Below are 19,769 nucleotides of genomic sequence, written 5' to 3'. Positions count from 1 at the left end.
TACAACTTCTGTGAAAAAGATGGAAACAAACATGGATAAAGGTGTTCAAGGTAGTAATGCTTGCAAGGCTATTATTGCATCCCAGGCACAAGATAAGATTGTATCAGGAAGGAAAAGGAAACCTCTGAAATGTAACAACCTTCACCAAAAGCAAGATGGTATAGGGGCAGAGGGGGTTGGCAAGCTGGGGGATTCCGGGAAAATGACTTTAGCTCCTATATATGATCAGAGAACAACAAAAAAGATAGTACATTGCACCTACCTTTATGGAACTGTACCATATGGACATAGAGGGTGTCAAGAAACAAAAGATGGAAACTTCATCCTCATTTGCTCTATCGGTGGAGGCTGCCTGTGTGGAGCAGCCCCGTCGGTCGCCATGAAGACCCTATGTTTGAATTGTCGAGGGTGTGGGCAAGTCGAGGCAGTTCAGGAACTCCACCTACTGGTGGAGCAGCACAACCCAGAAATTGTCTTCCTTTCAGAGACGAAGCTGTCAGCGGACAAGGATAAGAAGTTGAGGTTTTATCTCGGTTTTGAATGCAATTGGAATAGATAGGGAGGGCCTCAGCGGAGGCTTAGTGCTTATGTGGAAAAAGGTATCATTTTGTAAGAAAAGTATAAAAGTCGGTCACATATTGATGTGTGGGTTCATTGTGAGAGCTTGAAAGGAGTAGTTTGGAGATTCACGACATTTTATGGTCAACCTTAGTGCACTAGAAGGAAGGAATCATGGTATCTCCTATTTTTTTTGAGAAGTGTATGTGAGCTGCCATGGTTATATATATGCAGGGGACTTTAATGAGGTTTTATCGAAGGAGGAGCACTTTGGAAGCAAGGAAAGGGCGGAATGGAGAATGGCTGGATTTAGGGAAGCAATCTAGCATTGTGGCTTGTTAGATCTAGGCTATTCAGGCCTCCCCTACACATGTGATAATCTACAAGAAGGTTGCAGAAATGTAGAAGTCACACTGGACCGGGCTTTAGCAGATTGACAAATTCTTGCATAGATTTGGGAAGACAAATGTAACAAATGTGCAAACATCAGAGTCAGATCATTGTGCTTTACTAATACATTTTGAAAACCAAGATTTAGTGGAAAAAAAAGGAAAGGTGAGCGTATATTCAGATATGAAAATATGTGGAGAGGAGATGTAAGCTATGAGGAGCTGATAAAGAACACTTGGTCTTGTGATTGATATGGACTAGAAAGTATTATGAGATCATTATCTACTATGCCCATTAAGGCCCAAAAAGATATTGAACATAATGATTTATAGATTCTTCATATTCTTTTAGGCTTATGGAAGTTGGTGAACATATATTTCATGCAAATTGTTATAGATGATGCCATCTTATACTTGTTATTATGTACATGCAAATTTTAGGGGGCGTGAGGAGGGGGGCCGAGGCCCCCTTGGCCCCAATGAAAAGGAGGAGAAAAATGGGAGCACAAAGGTGTACCCTTGTCACAGACAGTGGTAAAGTACATATGTCTAGCTATACTTTATTTCAAGTTTTTGAAGGAAATACTTTCTTTTCAGTTGAACAACATGCCTTTGCAAAAATAGATTAACTTTCTATACTTTCTATTCTATTGTGTTGTTTGATCGATGGTGGCACGAAAGCCTCACTTTGCATATGTGAGCAAGGACAACAGGATTGCGCTCAGGATAGGTGAGAGTGTGGGTGAGCTAGTCATGCTAATTTTCATGTCTATTTTCATTCACTGGGCATTGAGTAGGTGCATTGCCAGGAGACAGGAGGTGGCTTCTCACCAGAGCATCATGGATGGGATTCCGAAGACTAGCTTCGCTGAGCTACGCTGCACACAAGCCCAGAATGGCGTGACAAAGTGCCTATTTCCTTGGATGTCTGCTAGGACGAGGACCAGATGGCAGTGCTCAATTGCGGACACATCTTCCACTATGCGTATGCCAAACAGTGGATCGCCGCCCAACATGCTACATTCACTTCATCAGCAAAGGAGTAGTAGATCTTTCCTACTCACAAATTTTGGAGTTGGTCCCGAGATGACTCCCCCTCCACCTTTACTTAATCCCTTATAAAAATATATTTTGTTGTTGCAAAAGAAATTAGGTGCACGGACATCACCTATGTGAATACAACCAAATATATTAGGTGCACGGACATTGTTCAGGTAGTTTCTCTTGATAATCATATACTTCATTATTGAAGACAAAAAAATACACCTTTTTATTTCTTATGTAAAATTATTGAAGGCATTTGCAAAATAAATATGAAGATGAGAGATCATGTTGAAGATTACATGAGCAAAACAAATGCATACTTGTCTTCATCGGTTGCATGGTCATTCTATACATAGAGAAAGAATTTTGCACGTATGCCTGAATTAAATGATGCTCAGAGGTTTATGTTGACTAGTAATCTTGCACGTCCAAATTGATAGTATATTGAAAAAATTTACCTTGCCGTCACCCACTCTCGCGACTCTCCTGTTGCAGGGATGTTGCCAAAAATTTGGTCGTTTAGGAATCCTAGCTATGACGTGTGCCTATATGGCCGTGGTCACTTTGCATCGGACGCAAACCTGTAGTAGTGCCCAATTTCTCCACTTAAAGGAACTGTTACGTCTTATGTCAACTTCTTAATGCGTCATGCTACTGGTGTAGACTCCGCATGCACCACCAGTTGGTTGGCTCGGTCGGGCGGTTAGAAATGCATTTGCAAAGATTATTAATGCAACTCATGGTGTTTCCAAAATTATTTTCAAACAATGCAATTAATGGTCTTTTCAAATTGTCGGTGATTTGATGGATACATCATTGGAGCAGCATAATACATTGTATATAAGAGTTTGAATAGTTGAAATCATTTGGATTCACTAAACTCATACTTCTGTAAGTAGTACTAGAGGTAGTAGATCCTCCATTATTGGCAAATTAAATGAAGTTCATTTAATATCGTGCAAGAGGATTAGCAATTCATCTATAGAAGATTAGAAGATTCAGGCTTACACGTCGTGATATGAACGCTTTTGTAACACTATTGAACCTTAACACTATTGAACCTTAGATGGGTCTTTTTTGCACGAGCTACACTTGAAACTAATATGAACAAAAACTTTGATTCCTCATCTGGTTAATCTGGAAATATGTGGATTTGGCATTACAAATATTGTATATGAACCTTGTACACACGTATGAACAAGCTTGATTATATATGATACGTTTTGTCAACACCGCTCAATACTTTTAATAATTTGATTTCTTCTTCTTTTTGAGAAACCGACAGGAGTGTTGCATTGTCATATAGAAGGAGATAAATATGTACAAGAAGACACACTTTTAAAAGGAACATGACCCAAGCCTGAAGTAGACGAAGAACACAAAACTACTCTGGCCAATACCCATGGGTGTGTTGGAACCGCAGCCCTCTAGCAACCTCTCCACTCTCTGGAACGGAAGTGGGAAAAAAAGAACAGTGCACAAGGTTTTCCGGCCGGCGCACGAATGCCCAATCCTTTTCTTCCCGCTGGCTACATGGCTCTTACCGACGCTCGGTGGCACGTACCACACCGCGCTGATCCGCGCTGATCTTACTACACAGGGCTGGAGTCTTTATACGCGGGTGCTCACCCGACGCACGGCCAAGCCATCCACCCTGATCCACTTCCTACGCCAACGCCCACATCCAGGACGTGGCCAACTACTTCACTAACGGAGGCTGCATGCAACCTCCATCAGCTACGTGCGCGTACTAAGGGCATGTACAATGATGCTATCTTAGAAGTGCCATGTAGGATAAATGATGAGGTGGAGGAGAGAGAACTCATAAGAAAAGGCTTGTCTTATCTTATTTAAGAGAAGACAAGAGATGATCTCTTAGTACAATATGTCTCATCATGTTTTTAGGAATAGCTAGTTATTGAAGATAAGGCTAAGAGATGACCCAGTGTAGACGTTTTTCTTTGTTATCTCTAAATTACATGCAAATTTTAAGATAAGACTATCTTATCAACCATTGTACATGCCAGTGGCGAAGCCATGCATGAGCTGTGTAGTCAAATGACTATGCAGTTTTTTGGCAATAACATCATACAATAAGTATATATTAAGAATAAAAAATCATAAATACATACATATGACTACACAAGTTTGAATTGACTACACATGAATGAATTCCTGGCACCGCCACTGGTACATGTCCTAACTAATATGACCGATTCACTCAGCCATATCTCAACTAAGTAACAAACTTTCATCTCAAGATTACTACTAACAGGCTGGCCGGGCACCACCAAAATCTAAAGCCCGATGCGTGATGTTTTTGAAAGACAACCCAGTGAGAATAAAGTGCAGTTTTGCCACCGCATTGATGCAGTATCCCCTTATAACTCCTTGTGCACTGTCATATGCTTCCTTGTTGTAATCTTGAAGAGCTCAGACAGACTGACACAAGCGACTTTTGAGGCCTCTTCCACTCCCTTTATCATGGAAAGAACAGGGCAGTGTGCCCTTTGTTAATGGCGAAGGTGGTGCATGCGCGGAAAAATCCATGTTGACTTCGTCACACGTTAGCTGAGAGCCCATCCAAGGCCAAATTGGGCTGGTCCATTGAAGCAATTCCCAGCTCCTTCCCCCAAAGCTTCTTTGGTCGACAAACGTGTTTCCAGTTAACCAAGGAGTGACCTCAGAATGCATTCTTGTAGTTTCCCCTTTCCAGACAAAGTTGCATGAGATCTTCTTGAGCTTGACCTGGACCCACTTCCAGTGCAATGGATGATATTGCTGTTAGGAAGAGGCGGTGAGGGCAGTCTTAGCAGAGAGGCCCTCTAGGACTTCTTTAAGTTCTTTCCTTTCCACTTTGGTAATCTGGCGGCAATCTTATCAATGAGTGGCTTGAACTCTCTCGCAGAGATGACGAAAGAAGAGACGCAACCCCATGTATCTGCCTGGGAAGGATGCGATCACTACGAGGAAAGCAACAAGGATGTTAGGATATCAATTCTGTCACAACGAACGGGGAAGTGTATATATGTTCTTTCCTTGCTATAGTAACCAAAGCTTGTTTGTCGCTATATGGACACCGGAAAAGAAGATGGACACTATTGATGTTTTGATTTTCACAAGAATCAAAATATTTCCCCTATTACTACTTGAGGGATGTTATTGAGCAAGATCGGTTTATAAAATAGGTTAAAACTTGACTATCCACGTGCCCCAATGGACCTCGAGTTCTAGTTACACTCACCACCAAACCGAGCCTAGCGAAAAATCGTTTTCTCAATGTAGATAAAGAGCATTCACTGGGGGACATACAGAGAGTGCCAGGCGTCCCAGATGATCTGCTAGAAGTGTTGGCTGCCGACTTCGTGCTGGCTCAAGAGTAATGTATTTTTACTCTTACTCCCCAAAACAGGAGAAAGGGCATTCACCCTCTAGTGTACGATGGGAGGGTGTTGGGCATCGCCTAATACATCCTCGGGAGGCAGTCCATTGAGGACATTCTAAACGACTGCATTCTTCCGATGATGTTGCATGGTAACACAGTGGCTTGATGCATCATGTTTCTTAAGCTATCGTGTGGCCTCGACTTTGTCTACTCGGGAGGGGCTTCACATATATCACGGTGTGGTCTTTCACTCAACCCATGAATTGTCCTAGTTATAACTATTGCTTTCGTGATACTATTAGAGTTTTTGTTCCTACCGGTAATCTTAATCTAATAAGACATATTATAGTATACAAGAAGGCATGGTATTTTATCAAGGTGATTGAAATTTTGAGGACACTAGGCATTGGTTGACTGATCCCATCCCGGGATCAACCGGTTCCAGTTTCCTATGTTTGACAAATTTGAGTTAGGCCTTCGTCCAGTTTGTACGACTTGTCAATTTGACAACTTGAAAAGCAACATTTTCATTGAAGTTCTAGAATCATCACAATGCAACATGCATGTGTACGCAACAAACTATAGACACACCTGCAACATGTCATAACAACATTATACACCATAATTTTATTCTGAATCCACTAACATCTCATGGTTAAATTGGAGGCCCCGCCTTCACCAATTTAGAGTCACCTGATATGAATCTAGCCCTATTGTCATCGAGTTAAGTCCTCACAAAATATCATGTCGTCACAAATTTATACTGAGTATTTCAAGCTTTATCGCATGCTCCACCAAAGCAAATGAAAGAGTGGCTCGTGAGCTTATAGGGAGCAAGGATTCCATGAAGAAGAGGGAAAGAAGATGAATTCCATTAAAGACATCATGGGCGAAGAAAAAGAGTATAGGGTGTGGATAATGGACTTGTTCACGTAATGGGAGTCTTTCATGGCGTTTGGCGTTTGTGTGGCCCTCCTCTTCATCCCAGTCACAAGAGCACAACCTGTAATGGAAGGAAAAAATCGAGTGAGACCTACAAAACAAGAGAAATTGTAGTGAGGGAGGGGAGAGCTTTGCTGCCCACCTTCGTGAATCGTCAGCTTGGACAGTGGGGAGGAAACCAATGAGGGATAGACGAGGATCCTGCTTTCGGAAGCTTGATATGGATGACTGAACAAGTTAGTGGAGGTGGAAGGAGAGATAGATTGAGCTAGCCACTTTGTAAGGTGGACCAATTGATCTGCTAGAAGCTTGTTGGCTGACGATGGATGGGAAGGCATGTGGGCTAGCGGAGGACATGGAGGCATGTGGTATGGCGGCCCTGTGGCAGACGATGAGCTGGGGTGTGGAGCTCTTTGGTGGAAAGTGCAAGGCGCACATGCCCGAGTGATCACTATACTTTCACATGATTAGAGGCGATAATTATTATACGGTATGTTAGAACGGTAAACACGAGAGCAAATAGAACCGTTGTATGTTGTATGATGTAGGCTTGAGGGCTAGGATGCTCCGGATTAGCTAGCCTTAAATAGTGCACACACAATGAAATTCGCAGTGGCACAGCCGCATTTGGTCGGCCTTACGTTCGCGTTGCAGTTCATAAACGTGGTTGGTCCACTGCATGCGTTTAGCCCTGATTACTTTAGGGGGTCCATCTATCCAGCTTTTGGTAGAGACTTCATGCTCCACCCACACACCACCTCCCATACCTTTTCTTTGAGAGAGAATTCCTTATTTGGCCCTTTCTTAAAATTTGCTTCCCTTTTTGGCCCAAGAAACATTTTCCTTCCCTTTCTGACACTTAAATTTCATTTTGTTCCCTATGTGAGACTTCCGTCAGATTTGACTAGTAACGGTGTTAAGTCTGACATGAAAAGACATTTTTACCCCTAGTGTAGTATATTACCAGATTATTCACATGCAAACAAAGAGGTAATGTGATATATTTCGTCGTGGTTGGATAAATAAAAAAATAGTACTATATGACTAATCATTAAAAAAAATTGCAGGGGACTAATAATAATATTTTTTTTGAACATTTTTTCTTTTTTTTGAACATGGACTAATAATAATATGATGAGTGGAATAATAACTACCCATTCAGCCTCTACTGTAGACTGTAGTGTATAAATTTGTGTAGATTAATCTTGTGGGTGATAGTTTAACCTCGACGGGTGATGTCCCTGAGCTGTGTTCGCGCCTCAATTTGCTGCACAAACTCACGCCTCCATCGAGTAAAATGTCTCCATCGAATGGTTCCGAAAAAATGTCTCCTCACTACCATGTATATACACGAATCAATAGGATAGTCACGAGAGTATTCCGCCGAGATCGAATTGATCCGATCGATTAAGCGCTAGCTTTTACTGGTTCGCGTACGCATGTGAGGTGCCGGCTAGACGTGCGTTCACTGTTCAGGCAAAATCAATCAAGTTGCTAGTTTGCATGGTTCTTATGCTAGCTTTGTACCAAGCTAGTTTGCATGGTTCAGGCAAATTTTAACCTTTTTACCAAGTTTGAAATATTAAAACTTGATAACTATAATAGTAAGTTTTTGCCAAGTTTCATCAGGTTCCATATGAATAAGCTCAGTCTGTAATCTTAAGTTTATGTCAGGGTTCAGGGTTTAGTATTTGAAACTTGGGGAATTTATCCTTCATTCTAATCAGGCTTCAATAGTTTATGTTTCACATGCTTTTTTTGTTAGAAAATGTGAAACAATCCAAAAGTTTTACTTTGCTTATACATGATTTTGTTCTTATTGTTCTTAACACCCAAACCGAAACTTCTACATTTGCTTTACATTAGTTTATGTTGTTTTATACTATTAGAGAAACTGCTATGTTTTTTGACAAGGTTCCCATAACAACGTGATGAGAGGTATCAACTAGTAGTAGTTTATATCCGTACTTCTTACCACTTATATTGACTTTTATATATTCTTACTAGTACACAGTAGCTGGACGGAGCCTGACTTTTGACGACGACGAAGTAATCCACTCCTATAATTGCATGCATGTGCACGTAGTCACTCACGTCATTGCTATACTTAGTACTCCCTCTGTCCCATAATGTAAGACATTTTTTAATACTACATTAATATCAAAAAACGTCTTATATTATGAGGCGGAGGGAGTACTTCATTACTTACTGAGTAAGCTACACGACACGGAATAGGAATGTCGTGCTGACTCCGCCAGTGCTGCTGCTGGTTACCACCTGGTCAAGTAGTCAAAGATTCATTCTAGAACCTGTCTTGTTATAACATCGAGGTGAGTCAAACGACGTATCTCACTGATCGCGACGCCAGTCAGTTAAAGGAGGTAACAGGTCGTATACATATGAGTATACACATCACTCATCCGTACTCTTGCATGTGGTTGTGTTTGTACATTAGTTATATGTTTGGGTTGCCACTCTTGTACACGATCAACGTATTATTCATCTTTATCTTACAATCTTATCGTATAAGTAGCATGTCAACCATGATGGGCTCAACGCGGCAGATCATATAATTTATCATTATAACTTCTCATTTGGCTTAGGTTGGAAGTCAATAAGCCCAAGTCGCTGTTAATTAAGCTACTTGCAAGTAATTTTCACTTTGGCTCCGTTGTTCAGAAAACACAGAAATTATACACACCAGCTAGCTAGATTCCAAAGAAGAGACTCTTTGTACGGTTTCACACAGCGCTTTCACCAGCGTCCTCTAAATATTGGTCAATTAGTCCTCACCTAATTAACCTTTATTTAGATCTTCCATAAACCTCCTACGAAATGCACCACTCCATCTTAGAATACTTTGTGAATTAGGTTGGGACAATCCTTTGCTCAAGAATTACGTTATTATTATATTTTATGTGACATAGAATTAATTGATGTTATTAGATTTGTATTTCAAGATACTTATATATGATTATGCTTATATATAGATCATAAGAGTTACGTATTACTTCCCCGCAAAAAAATTACATATTACTATTCAAGGTTTCTCCTAACGTAACCTAATATCTACAAAGGTAGAGACACATATTGTATAAAGCGGGGGAAAACCTTTTTTCGATATGGAGCTAACAAGGAACGACTTGAATACCACCGTGCAAGTTACTATTTATTTAAATGACGAAACTTTTGTTTAGATTAGCTACTCCCGCCTTTGATGTGCATATAAGAACTGTCTTGAAAAATCACAAATAAAAGGCCACATTTTCTTCCCTCTATCTTTCCCAAGAGAATTTGGATGTTTCTCAATCACTTCATTCAAAATTCTCATACAATGCATGTCTTAGTTGCTCTCCATTTATTGGCATGCGTGCCATCAAGTACGTAGAGTGCCACACGCTAAAACTTCCATTAATCATTTGTTTTCCTTTACCGGTACATTGTTGAGAGGGGCGTAGTCCATGGTATCATACACCAGTATCATGTAGTATATGATAATGTGTGAAATCTGCGCTTAGGTAAAGATACAAGAAAATATCCAATGGAAACAAGTTGTTACGATGGCTAGCTCCTTATTTTCTTTTTGCGAAATCGATGGCTAGCTCCTTGCGAAATCGATTGCAGTAATTTACATGTTTGTATAACATGACATGCCCATCATACTGGATTTGGATTTTGCTTTGATAGTACCTTTTAAAGCTCAAACATAATTTTCACTGGTAACACAAGGCCAAGTTCATCAAAATCTTATCCTTCGGTAACCCACACATGCGTGCGTTCCACCTTGGATGGATGTCCTTCTTCACCTGTGTTGTCTCCACCTTCACCGCCGCACCGCTCATCCCCATCATCCGCGACAACCTCAACCTCACTAAGGCCGAGATAGGCAACGCCGGTGTTGCCTCCGTGTCTGGTGCCATCTTCTCAAGGCTGGCCATGGCCGTCATCTGTGACCTTCTTGGCCCATGCTATGGAAGTGCTTTCCTCATCATGCTTTCTGCACCATCGGTGTTCTGCATGTCCGTCATCGACAGTCCTGCCGGATACATCACCGTACGCTTCCTCATCGGTGTCTCACTTGCCACCTTTGTGTGATGACAATACTAGATCAGCACCATGTTCAATAGGAAGATCATCGGGACAGTCGGCGGCTTAACAGCGGGGCGGGGAGACATGGGTGGAGGTGCCACACAGCTCATCATGCCTTTCATCTTTGATGCCATCAAGGCATGTGGTGCGACGCATTTCATCGCGTAGCGCATCGCCTACTTTGTGTAGGTATGATGTTGGTGGTGATGGGCTTGCTCGTGCTCACTTGCGACAGGACCTCCCCGATGGCCACCTGAGGAACCTCCAACCAAATGGTGACATGAACAAGGACAAGTTTTCCAAGGTTCTCCGGGGCGCCGTCACCAACTATCGAACCTGGATCTTTGTCTTCATCTATGGCTATTGCATGGGTGTCGAGCTCACCTCAAACAACATGATTGCCGGGTACTACTATGATAGTTTCTACCTCGACCTTCAAAAAGCAGGCATCATTGCCGCCTGCTTTGGCTTGGCAAATATCTTTGCACGCTCCATGGGCGGGTACCTCTTCGACCTTGGTCCCCGCTACTTCGGCATGCGTGCCCGACTTTGGAACATCTGGATCCACCAGACCGCTGGCGGAGTCTTCTGCGTTCGTCTTGGTCGTGCATCAACCCTTCTCACCTCCATAGCATGCATGGTCCTGTACTTCTTCTGCGTCGAGGCTGCATGCGGCACCGTCTATGGTGTCATCCCCTTCGTCTCCCGACGCTCCCTCGGGCTTGTCTCTGGCATGACAGGTGCAGGCGGTAATGTGGGGGGTGGTCTCACACAACTCCTCTTGATTACTTCATCGCAGTACACCACTGGCAAAGGGCTCCAATACATGGGCATCATGATCATGGTGTGTACGCTCCCTGTCGTGCTCGTGCACTTCCTGCAGTGGGGCTCCATGCTCGTGCCTCCCAGCGTTGACGTCACTGAGGAGGAGTACTACGCCGCCGAGTGGACAGAGGAGGAGAAGGGTAAGGGCCTCCACATGGCCAGCCTCAAATTCGCCGAGAACAGCATCTCCGAGCGTGGTAGACGCAATGCCATCTGTGTCGTACCTGCTACCCCACCTAACAGCATGCCACAACACGTCTAAGCCATCAGATTTTTACCTCACTGTATACGGCGTGCCTATAAACACGCGGTATACATGGATGCTCCTGGGAAAGAGGCGGGGCACCCCATTTGGCAGGTGTGGTTTCCGAGACCACGTGTCTTTTTGGCGCTTATCCAACCCCCCATAAGAGGATGTCTTAGTCAATAGTAAGAGAGCACTGCTACATAGACGACACCTTGGCAACCGATGTATGCACGACACATGTTCACAGCCGTCCATCACTTTGGTTGCATGGGTTGGTGCGATCGATCACAGCTTCGTTCAGAGATCGGCCGCCCATGTATCGTGTGCATAGTGATTTCGATAGTAAGAACTGGGCTTGTAATATGTTTTTTTTTTTTTGATAAAGACTTGTAATATGTTACTAAACCCTAAACCCTAAATCCTAAATCCTAAAACAATAGTTAACTTATCCAAACTCACGTCAGAGGATGCCTTAATCCATAACACGGGCTTGTAATGTGTCATGAGAAAAGGCGAAACGAATAGTTTGGTTTGTGCCAAAATACGTATATGTTACGAGAAAGATCAGTATGAGAACATGGATCGTTTCTGTTACCCCTTTGGATATCTCACTTAATTTCTTTGTTTACTACTTGCGTGCTTCAGTGGTTTGATTACTATTTTTTGTTGTCATCGGACAACTTGTTTCTTAATTAGCACGCATTGATCAATGAGCGAGTTCTCGAATTTGTTTCTTAATTAACAGGCAGATTACACAGAGATTAGGAAAAAGGGTCCAACACATAGATTTAACACAGAGATTTGGTACAGAACAATATAAAGGGCATATTGCAGATAACTCAGGTTAACTTTTGAAGCCAAATACCTCGGTCTCCCAACACCAGAAGGTAGGATGAGTAGGGGTAAATTGAAGAGCTTGGAGGAGAAACTAGCAAAGAATTTGATGGAATGGGGTGATAATTATCTGTCCATTGGGGGGAAGGAGATAAAAATCAAAGCCATTGCACAAGCTCTTCCTGTGTACATCATGAGCGTATTCAAAGTCCCGGCTGGCCTTTGTGATGAGCTTACAAAGATGATTCGTCGATATTGGTGGGGTGCAGAAAGAGGTAAACGCAAAACTCATTGGGTCGGATGGGACATCATGTTGCGGCCCAAAATGCGAGGCGGCATGGGGTTTAAGGATCTCCGGTTGTTTAATCAGGCACTGTTAGCTCGGCAAGCGTGGCGCCTAATCCAGTACCCAGAGAGCTTATGCGCGCAGGTCCTTCGAGCAAAATACTATCCCAATGGCGAAATCACAGACACGGTATTCAGTGGGAATGCATCCTCGACATGGCAAGCGATAGAGTATGGTTTGGAGTTGGTAAAACAGGGCTGCATTTGGCGTGTGGGTAATGGAGCTAGTATCCGTCTATGGCGCGACCCATGGATTCCCCGGGGACCTTCTCTCCGACCAGTCACACCTAAAGGAAGATGCAGACTGAGGTGGGTTGCTGATCTCCTGAACGTGGACGGTTCATGGAACGCAACCTTGGTTCATCAACATTTTCTCCCTGTTGATGCAACGGAAATTCTCAAAATCAAACCATCACGGCGCCTAGAGGCTGACACTATTGCTTGGCGCCCAGATAAGCATGGACGATTCTCAGTGCGGTCTGCTTATAACATGGCTAGGGATATGATCATGACAGGCGATGGTGAAGGTCAGTCCAGCTCCCGACCTGATGGATCTCGGACGGCATGGAAGCTGCTTTGGAATAGTGGAGCTCCACCAAAGGTTAACGTATTTGCTTGGAAAGCAGCACGAGATGCGCTAGCAACTCGTGAGAATAAACGTCGGCGACACCTAGAGTTGGAGAACACCTGCGAAATATGTGGCCTTGAAGCCGAGACTACCCAACATGCATTAACCAGGTGCCCTCATGCCCGCGATCTCTGGGATGCTATGCGTAGGGTGTGGGACCTGCCGTCGGATGAAGTCATGCATAGAGATGAGCCAGATTGGCTGTTGTTAGTTCTACAGGACCTGGATGACACCCGTCGTATGCTCCTGCTAATGTTGTTATGGCGAGTTTGGTACGTCCGTAATGAACTCACACATGAGAAGCCATTCATCCCGATAGAAGCGTCCAGGCGATTTTTGTGCAGCTATGTGGAGACGTTGCTTTTGATCAAACACTATCCCAATGAGGACCTGACTAAAGGGAAGCAACCGGCAGGTTTAGCAGGGCAAAAGAAACCATCCAAACGTGAGCAGTCTGAACTGTCCACGGCTGAATGGGAACCGCCACCGGAAGGTTGTGTCAAGCTGAACTTTGATGGTTCTTTCGTTGCTGCTGATGGAATGGCGGGAGCAGGAATGATATTACGTGACCATACTGGTAGTGTGATATTTGCAGCTTGTAGGTGGCTCTTCAACTGCCAAAGCCCCTTCGAATCGGAACTAGCAGCATGCGAAGAAGGCCTACGACTAGCGCTGCATTGGTCTACGACACCCATTATGGTGGAATCCGACTGCGCCGAGTTAGTCACTCTACTTTCGTCCAGTACACCAGACCGATCTAGCAACATGTATCAACTTGCAGATGTGGCTGACTTGCTCAAGGAAAGGGAGACCCACGTCCGGCGAACTGGCAGAGCACAGAACAAGGCAAGCCACGCCATGGCAGCCATTGGCCGTGGCCAACAACGCACTGCATGCTGGCTCTCTAATGTACCCCAGGAGATTAGCACTATCATTAGTGAGGAATGTAAAACCATTATCAATTAATGAAATGCTTTTCCCCCTGCAAAAAAAAAACACAGAGATTTGGTATATTTATTCTAGCATACTTCTTCCACAGCAAAGTACAGAACCATACAAAGAATCGACACTAGCAGTCAAACACATGACTTCATTAGTTTTGATGTTCAACATGCAAACGTACGGCGGTTGCTATGCATGAAAGTGTACGGAGCACATTTTCTCTAATATTATGGGTGATATTTCTCTAAGCAAAGTCAATAAAGTTGTTGTGTTCCAGAGAAAATGTGTTTTCCTAAAGAACAGGAGGAAACAAAACATCAATACAGTCGGTGATCAGAACCTCTACTATTTCACAATTCAGCACACAAAGAGTTTGACATGAAAGAGTGCAGATCGACACAGTGACTCATATGGACAATACTGCATTAGAACTTCTACTTAACATTTTTCCTATTATTGTTTTTCATAAAAAATCTTTTCTGAAATACGTACAACCATGCTTATCATTCATCCATAGAAAGGAGCGGAAGAGCGCTCGTCCACAGTTACAACAATTTTCTTAATCAAAAGGTTTTCCCGAATGTGTTGCCAAAAAAAAATGTTGCCGCTGCAATTAGAAATTGGAATTTATTTTCACATCAAAATAATCAAATACTCTTGTTTGGGTAGACTAAAGAATTGCTTCTAACGAAATAAGATCTTGTTTCCATTAAAACAAGAACTATTATCCTGCGTGCACATGCTTCAAGAACAATAGGGACGTGTTTCCACGTAAAAAAAAAATCTTCTCAATTTGCTTCCATCATAAGCAAGGCATGCTTCCAACGCTACAAACCATGCTTCGATGTCCTCCTTTTCTTCCACAAATCTACGGATGTCAGCACCGATTAGCTACACGAGAGATCAGGCAAGAGGGTAGCACCATTGAGTGGCCAATGTTATTGACCCGTGGCCATAGAGTGCGGTCCTTGCTAGTTTGCTTCCAAGCCGATGACAAGAACACAAGGCACTAAGAGTATCTCCAGCCGTTGGCCCCCCCAGGGGGCGCCTAAAATCGCCGCCTGGAGGTGACCCGGCGCAAAAAATGGGCCTGGGGCGAGTTGACCCCCAGGGCCGGCCCCAGGCGCGGAAAAAAAAACCGTGTAGCAAATTTAGTCTAAGTTCGGCTAAAACACGCCAAATTTTGGTAAACTTGGGCTTATATTCCCCGATTTAAGCCGACTAGTCACAGTTACATGTAAAAACTAATCAAAAAAAACTTGCTGAAGGCCGAGAAGTCGTCGTCGCCGCCGCCATCGTCGGCCTTCTCCTCCTTGACTCGGGCGCCCCTGCTGGACCCCTCCCCGGCTGGTGGCGGCGGCGGCGGAGTGTCGTCGTCGTCGTCGCTATCGTCGATGATGACGACTCCTCCTTCGTCGCGGCCTCGGCGGCGCTGCGCGAAGCGCCGCAGGGCGGCGCACTGGCGCTCCCTCGCCATCTTCAGGGAGTCCTGGCGTGCCCATTCGAGGGCCGCGTCGTCGTCGAGCTCGACCTCACCGTGCTCCACCTTCACCGGCACCAGCCCCGGCTCCGTCTTCACCGGCGCAAGACCCGGCTCCGTCTTCACCGGCGCGAGACCCGGCTTCGTCTCTGGCTTGACGAAGCGCGGGGGAGGAGCCGACGAGGAGGCGCGCCGGCCGCCCTCGCTGATGACGATGCCGGCGCTGCGAGTGCGGCAACCGAGCGGCATCTCCGCCGCGGGCTCGGCCTTGACGCCGAGCAGCGTCGAAGTGCCGGAGGATTGAGACGAAGAGCGCGACGAGGAGGAAGAGGGGGAGGAGCCGGACCTCCTTGGCGCCCATTGCCTGTCCCGTCGGCGGTGCGCCGGGGCGGCCGCCCTCGCCCGTGTGTACGCGTCCGAGGGAGGGGAAGCGTCGGCGCCGTGACGCGCCGCCCCGTGACGCGCCGCCCGTGAGGAATCAATGGCAAAGATGACCGGCGGCAGCCTTGACATTGATTCCCCGCGGGAAACCGAGGCGTCGGGAGAAGACGAGGCGGGCGGTGTCGCTGACGCGGCTGGCCCGCGTCGCTTTCGCGCCAAAAACGATTCGCCCGGCGCCCCCGAGTGCCCCCCAGCGCGCCCGGTTCGGGTTGGGTCCGCCGGCGCCAATTTCGGTCCGAGACGGCGAAAAATGGGTCCCTGGGACGCGACTGGGCCGATTTTTTGGCGCCGGCGGCCGAAAAATCGCCTGGGGGGCCTTTTTGGGGGCGCGGCTGGAGATGCTCTAAGATGCTCAATTTCATGACGCACACCATGCCCAGCATCAACCAGTGCCATTCCGTCTCACTATCGTAGAGCATGTTCTTCAGTTCCCATTGGGGTTGCAAAAATGTATGATGCATGAGTTGATTGATTTGAATACAAACTAGACACCCACAAAACAACATGATGCAGGAAAATGGAGCAAACTGAACACAACGTGGATGCAGAAATATGAAACATACGAAGCAAACTACCACAGGGGAGAAGCTCAAGTATGAAAAGTAAGCAAATTGTACAGTGAGGAAGCACAACTATGATTCCTATGCACTATGAAGCTTGCAAGGCATGCGGCCTTGGATTTTCTTTTCACTTTATTTTCAGGTCGATGTTGTTCGGCTGCTAGATTTTGCATTCTTAATAATATATGGTTATATGCATCGTCCTGATACAAAGGCTGGGAGTTATCCTCTTTTCGTAAAAAAAGAAAAAAGTGAACTATGCGGCAAACCTGACATGACATTGAAGCCTTCACATGTGTTTTGTTAGAAAATGCCAGTCTCATAAACAACGGTTAAAACCTTTTTCTGTAGTTATACATCATTTTATTTTTATTGTTTTTAACATGGAAATCGAAACACACATACATTTGCTTTACCTTAGCTTTAGTGGTCTTATAGCCGAATATAATGGTAAACATGATTCCATGCGCACCCACGTGAATAATAAATTAAAAGAAACTATAAAATTTAAAATATTCTGAAGTTTTGGGGTATCAAACTTGGTCGACCATTCTATTCACGTGTGAAGTTTCATGAAGTATTGACACCCCTTGTATTCTTAGTGAAGAAAATATAAATGATACCTTAATATTCATCAAACCGTGTTTGTAACATGAATAGTAAGGTCCCATCAAACAGTGCCATCAAAATCAAAGCATTCTAGGCTAAAATGACAGAATCGAAGTATTTACACCCGTGGTCATGAATGATACAAAAGTATACATCATTTTGAATTTATTGTTTCTAACATGCAAATCGAAATACTCATGCATTTATTTTCCATTAGCTTTAGTTGTTTTGTAGCACCTATTTGTACATTTCTTTCGACAAGGTTAACGTTTTATAGCACCTATTCCTACATTTCTTTCAACAAGGTTCCCATAACGACGCGCGAGACTTCAATTAGTTTATATCCGTACTTGTTATGGGAGTGTCGTTCTAGCTCTAGGGAGCAAATACTCCCGGGCGAACTGTAAATTTAAAATTTAAAAACCTGATTTTTTATGTAGATGTTTATATTAGTGTAACAAGTGTGCTTGACAATTTTTATGGAAAACGGAATAGCAGTGCTTCATCAACGGAAAAGAAATTACGTGTAACATTTGTCGTTCGAGTCAAAATGCTTAAACTTTTCCCCTGAAAATCTGCAGGTACTAGCAATCTGGTGTGACAATAAACACATCTAATTTTTTTTTACATTTGCAAAATACATTTTGGGCGCGCAGAAGCACATGCTTCCTAGAGCCCAATTGGATTTCCGACTTGTTACCACTCATATTCACTTTTATATATTCTTAGCAGTTAGTAGTAGACATTAGATGCACGGAGCCTGACTTTTGACGACGACGAAGACGCAGCCACCATACAGTTGCATGCATGTGCACGTAGTCACACACGTCGTTGCTACTATACTTATAGGAGTACTTAATTACTTACACAGTAAGCTACACGACACGGAATTGGAATGTCGTGCTGACTCCGCCAGTGCTGCTGCTGGTTACCACCTGGTCAAGTCAAAGATTCATTCTAGAACCTGTCAAGTTATATAAATCAAGGTGAGTCAAAAAACGTATCTCGTCGATGGCGATGGCGACGCGAGTCACTTAAAGGAGGAGGTACCTGGTCGTATACACATCGCTCATCCGTACACTTGCATGTGGTTGTGTTTGTACTCCCCAGCTAGTCCTATATATACATACCAATACATTTGGGTTGCAACTCTTGTACACGATCAACGTAGTAATTATCTTTACCGTGTACAATCTTAACATATATACTACTCACTTCATAAAGAGAGGTATAAGACCGTTTAGATCATTAAAGTGGTGATCTAAACACTCTTATGCTTCTTTATAGAGGGAGTATATACCATGCCAACCCTGATAAGCTCAACTCGACAGATCATATAATGTATCATTATAATTTCTCAATTACGTTAGAAGCCAATAAGTTGTCAAGTCGCCATTAATTACTTGCAAGTAATTCTTACTTTAGCTCTGTTGTTCCGAGAACACATAAACTATACACACTAGCTAGTTAGATTCCAAAAGAAGAAACTCCCAGCACGGTTTCACACAGCGCTTTCACCAGAGTCTTCTAAATATTGGTGAATTGGTCCTCACCTAATTAACCTTTGTTTGGAGCTGTCATAAACCTCTAACGAATACACCACTCCATCCAGGGACGGAGCCAGGATTCAAACATAGGGGGCGCGGGCAAAATTTTGCTTCTAATATAGAGACTCGTAAAGAAACATACGGAGACAGTCTACGTTTTTTCTTTGTGAGGGAGACAGCCTAAATCTTCATCAAAACATGTGTCTTCTGTGATCAATTTTAATTTTTTTCTCAAAATTTATCATAAAGAAAATGCAAAATCAACTCATGTGTTAATTAACCTAAATCTTTCAGTACATGATGTGATAAACAATGCAAAACCTTGTCCTATGGGTAAACTGGTAAAGGGATATATTCCCTAATTAATCTTTCATTCTTATATAGTAACCACAGTTTGAATTGTGAGGTTCTAAAGGAATGGATTAATCTGATATAGAATAACTAACGAGACTATCCTTAACCCCCTTTTCCTTGCTCGCCGCTTCTCAATGTGGTCGCGGCCGGCCGGCCGACCGCGCGTCCATGCAAGGATGGCCCTCGGCCCTCATCAGCACACACACGCCCTCTTGCGCGCAAGGATCGTCGGCTCAGGCTCAGATTGAAACGCCACTGGTCAAGAACATTTTTTTAGGGTTGGCGCTCGTCAAGAACTGCCCTAGATGGCTAGACCTCATCGATAGGCATCGCACGCAAGAAAAACAAATGATCCTGATCTGATCTTGTCCCTTTTGTTGGGCTACTCTGCTGCAGGCGTGCTAAAGATGGGCTTGGTGATTTTGTTGGGCTTCACGTGGTCAGGGGGCGCTATTAGCAAAATAGTCACTTTTTCCTGCCAGGCTGCTAATCGCCAACGAGTAAAACGAAATCGACCCCCCCCCCCCTCGTCCCCCTGGATTCGTCGCTG

General features: G+C 44.1%; 1 pseudogene; it reads left to right on the top strand.

The window, feature by feature from the left end:
* Positions 1 to 281: 281 nt before the first annotated feature.
* Positions 282 to 11,494, top strand: LOC119320634 (annotated as a pseudogene).
* The last annotated feature ends 8,275 nt before the right edge of the window (positions 11,495 to 19,769 follow it).

The sequence above is a fragment of the Triticum dicoccoides genome, chromosome 6B (genome assembly GCF_002162155.2).
Source record: "Triticum dicoccoides isolate Atlit2015 ecotype Zavitan chromosome 6B, WEW_v2.0, whole genome shotgun sequence".
Classification (NCBI taxonomy): domain Eukaryota; kingdom Viridiplantae; phylum Streptophyta; class Magnoliopsida; order Poales; family Poaceae; genus Triticum; species Triticum dicoccoides.
Note: the sequence above shows the minus strand (reverse complement) of the source record. Positions and strands in the feature narration are given on the sequence as shown.